Here is a 5000-nt window from a genome sequence, read left to right as displayed (position 1 = left end):
ACAGGGTGTCCACACATAAATTAGAAGTGACTTTGCAGGTGTGCAGTACCCCGACACATCAAAAAAAAAAATGTTTGATGAGTAATATCGGATGGAAATCGGACGGAAATTATCGTACCTATATGTATGGCTACCATTGTTCATAACTTTGTATATCAATAGTATTCATATTATAGGATATCAACATATATAATTATAGGAGATCCAGGACAAAGATTACAGGGTGTCCACACATAAATTAGAAGTGACTTTGCAGGTGTGCAGCTCACCAGTCGGATTAGGGCTTCACTTTTTATTTTGTACTCCTATGTGGTCTATTATAGCTGACTCACTATGCATTTCGTCTATATTGGGCTGACATTTAATTATGGTTGTGTTGTTTCAACATAAAATTGTTACTGAAAAGATCATGATAATTATAGGCGTAGTCATTTTCAACATAAGCTTGTTACTTGCAAGATTGAATACCGCAACTAGCGTTAATCTTGAAATTAGGAAGATATCCAGCCGATCAAGAATTCTAGTGCTCAATATTTCCAGCGTGCGATTTTATTTTCAAGCATGAAAACAACTATTCCAAATCACGGTCCATCACACGGTGGAGCGACATTATGAGTTGATAAAAACTCTCTTTAACAAAAAATAAGGGGCGCGACTACTTAACATGCATGGGTACTTGATCTGCCGATCGAGATCAGTATTTTTAGATGGATCGGCAGGTCTTGCCGGGTTACCAGCCGGAGGGGATGACGTTGGTGGCTACAAGCTTCCTCCCGGAGCCGGAGGTGAGGCGGATCGACATGGGCGCCTGTAGTGTGGTCCCAGAGTTGCACTTCCAGACCGTACCCCACGACTGCTGCATCGGTGCCCACCTGCCACCGCGCTGCTGGAGCTCGACCCCCAACAAGTCGCCGTCACCGGACTCGTATTCGATGAGCACCACAAGGTAGTTTAGGGTGGAGCCAGCGTCAACCCTGAAGGCGACGTCCAATCAGTGCCAGCTGCATGCAACCCTGCATCGAACTTCCCGACCAAAATCCAGCCACATTTGAATGGTTTGTTCAAATGCAACAAATACGGCATCGAGCAACTGAAGGAAGATCTCATTGAGCATCTATGGGTTGTTAAGGGAGACAAAAATGTTGAAGTGTAGCATTTGAACTTTTTATTAAAACTACTGTTGCATTTGAACTTTTGAACTATTTTAAACTATATATGCAGCCATTTGAACTTTTGAACTATTTTAAACTATATATGCGCGCTACGTTGGATGGCCGCCTCCAGCATCCGTATCCGCGGACTGATTCCCTCGTCCGTGGACAGATGTCGGAGAAAATTTGCGGTCAGCGTTAGAGATGCACTTATGCCCTTGCGACATCACCGAATCGGTATTTATTTATTTTTTGAACCGGCTAAATACCGAAAACAGTCTACCAAATTCAAGGTAGTGCGTCACTGATTTGAGCAAAATAATTGGTGTTCTCGGCCAATGGGTTCTTGCGAACTAGCGAATGAGAAAATCCCTCGGACTTCGACATCCCACTCCCACCCCCTTTTGTTATGCCCTTGCCACATAACTGAAACAACATTTGACAACGCAACTACAAACCCAAAACCGCACACGAGGTGACATAAGCGGCTTGATTAATCCGGTTTTGCAAGGTGCAGAGATTAAATTATAGTGCTGTTAACACATGGAACATCCAGCCGATCTTCAGATAAGAAAGTAGGGGAAACCAACAGATTTTTGCCCGGCTCGCCTGAATATAGCAGAAGTATATACCGGCAGTTATCAAGATCAAACTGCCACCGATCTGCATTATTTGACATGTTCCATGCAATTCGTGCAAATCATGTTTTGTTGTTTCCTGTATAATAATAATTCAGTCTCAATACGATAGTAGCACTTGAACTACCCCATCACATGCAGTGAGAAGATAAAGCACACCATGCAAAACATAAAAGATTGGTGAACATACAATGGTCAGATCAAACAGAGGTTTATAGCAAAAACCAGAAATAGAATTGCACATGATTAGCATATACTCCCTCCGTCCCATAATATAAGATCATTTTGCAAGTTGTTTTAGCTTGCAAAATGATATTACATTATGGCACTAGTAGAAAACAGGGTTTTGGTCCAGGCTTGGCCAACCCATTAGTCCCGGTTCAGTCACGAACCGGGACCCATGGGGGCATACGGCCCGGTTCGTGCGCCCAGGGTGCCGGCCGGGCCTCGTGGGGCATGGATCCCGATTCGTATGGACCCTTTGGTCCCGGTTCCAGCCACGAACGGGGACCAATGGGCCTCGCTCCTGGCCCACAACCATTGGTCCCGGTTCGTGGCTGGAACCGGGACCAAAGGAGGGCCTTTAGTCCCGGTTCCAGCCACGAACCGGGACCAATGAGGTGCCTATATATACCACCTCGCCCGCGAGCAGAGCACTCCCACTACTCTGTTTTTTCTGGCCGGCGAGGAGAGGGCTTTGTGGTGCTCTAGCTCACCTTCTATGCACATGAGGTGTTCGATGAAATGCCCGAGCCACACTACCTAAGCTTTCTCCTCTCCAAACTCGACCTCCAAGCTTCATTTTCCTCAAGATTTGTCTAGGTTTAACGGTCCGTCACGCCCCGTCTCCGTCTTCACCGCCGTCGATCGCCCGCGCCGATATCTTCGCCGGCACCACCGTGGTGAGCCTCTTGTTCTTATCTTCTTTCTAAAATAAAAAAAATTCTTACTTGTATGATTTAGATAGATACTTGTATAATTTTCTTACTTTTATTATTGTTTGTTATTATATAGTGCGATGGTTTTGGTATCCGCCCCCGTTGGCCCTCGTCCTGTCTATGATTCGGATGTGGTATATATTATATTTTATAAATATTTGGTTCATTTATTGTTTATGACAATTATGCCGACCAACGTGACATAAATATTTTTATCTAGGAGGTATGTGAACCAGAAATTCCAACCGACCCTATTGTCGAGAGGTTAAATTTAGTTGAAGAATAAATCAATTACTTGAAGGAAAAATTAAAAAAATTGAGGAGGAGAAGATGATATTGGAGTTGCATGTTGCGGATGTCGTCGATGATCACAAGATTAAGATGGATGCAATGCGCTTGAAGATTAGAAAGATTAGAAAATATGTCATTCATACCGAGGCTTGGCATCATTATGCCCTTGGATCAATTGTTACCTTGGTTGCGATTATGATCGCATTTGTTGTTGCATTGAAATGTTTTACGTAGTTTCAATGTATGGTTCAATTTCATGCTTTGGAGAACTATGTATGTACTTTGCTTTTAATGTGATGATGAACTTCTATTAATTTGGTCACTTATCTATTCATGTGTTATGTAATGGTTTTTGACACACTTAATTATATATAATGCACACACATGAACCGACAATGGATGTATGGTGGCAGACACACCTCCGAGTACATTAAGGGCGTGCATAATTTTCTCGAAGTGGCAGAGGCAAACAAGGATAATGGTTTTATGTGTTTTCCATGCCCTATATGTGAGAATACGAAGTCTTACTCTGGCCGGAAAATCCTTCACACCCACCTGCTTTATAAGGGTTTCATGCCACACTATAATGTTTGGACCAAGCACGGAGAAAGAGGGGTTACGATGGAAGACGACGAAGAAGAAGATGATGACAACTATGTGCCCCCTGAATACGGTGATGCTGCAACGGGGGAAGCTAAAGATCAAGAGGAACCAGACGATGTGCCCGATGATGATCTTCACCGGGTCATTATTGATGCAAAGAGACAGTGTGAAAGTCAAAAGGAGAAGCTGAAGTTCAATCGCATGTTAGAGGACCACAAAAAATGGTTGTACCCCAATTGCGAAGATGGCAACACAAACCTCAGTACCGTACTGGAATTGCTGCAGTGGAAGGCAGAGAATGGTGTGCTGACAAAGGATTTGAGAAGCTACTAAAAATATTGAAGAAGAAGTTTCCAAAGGATAATGAATTGCCCAACAGTACGTACGCAACAAAGAAAGTTGTATGCCCTCTAGGATTGGAGGTGCGGAAGATGCATGCATGCCCTACTGACTTCATCCTCTACCGCGGTGCGTACGAGGATTTGAACGCATGCCCGGTATGCGGTGCATTGCGGTATAAAATCAGACGAAATGACCCTGGTGATGTTGAGGGTGAGCGCCCCAGGAAGAGGGTTCCTGCCAAGGTGATGTGGTATGCTCCTATAATACCACAGTTGAAACGTCTGTTCAGAAACAAAGAGCATGCCAAGTTGATGCGATGGCACATAGATGACCGTAAGAAAGACGGGGAGTTGAGAGCACGAACTAACGGGTTGCAGTGGAGAAAAATCGAGAGAAAGTACTGGAAGGAGTTTGCAGGTGATGCAAGGAACGTATGGTTTGGTTTAAGCGCCGATGGCATTAATCCTTTTGGGGAGCAGAGCAGCAATGGCAGCACCTAGCCCGTGACTCTATGTTCTATAACCTTCCTCCTTGGCTGTGCATGAAGCGGAAGTTCATTATGATGCCAGTTCTCTTCCAAGGCCCTAAGCAACCCGACAACGACATTGCTGTGTACCTAAGGCCATTAGTTGAAGAACTTTTACAGCTATGGAATGAAAAAGGTGTACGTGTGTGGGATGAGCACAGACAAGAGGAATTTGACATGCATGCATTGCTGTTTGTAACCATCAAGATTGGCCTGCTCTTAGTAACCTTTTAGGATAGACAAACAAGGGATAATACGCATGCATGCACTGTTTATATGACACCCAAAGTATATAGCTGCACGAATGCAGTTAGCATGTGTAATTGGGGCATCGTCAATTTCTTCCGACCAACCATCAATGTCGAAAGAAAGACAAGCATTTCAAAGGCGAGGCAGATCACCGGAAGAAGCCCGCCATGCGTACCGGTGATCACATACTTGCTATGGTCAATGATTTACAGGTAATCTTTGCAAAGGGTCCCGGCGGACTATCTGTTCCGAATGACGCTGA

Source organism: Triticum dicoccoides, chromosome 2A (genome assembly GCF_002162155.2).
Source record: "Triticum dicoccoides isolate Atlit2015 ecotype Zavitan chromosome 2A, WEW_v2.0, whole genome shotgun sequence".
In the NCBI taxonomy this organism is placed as follows: domain Eukaryota; kingdom Viridiplantae; phylum Streptophyta; class Magnoliopsida; order Poales; family Poaceae; genus Triticum; species Triticum dicoccoides.
This window is presented reverse-complemented; position numbering follows the sequence as displayed.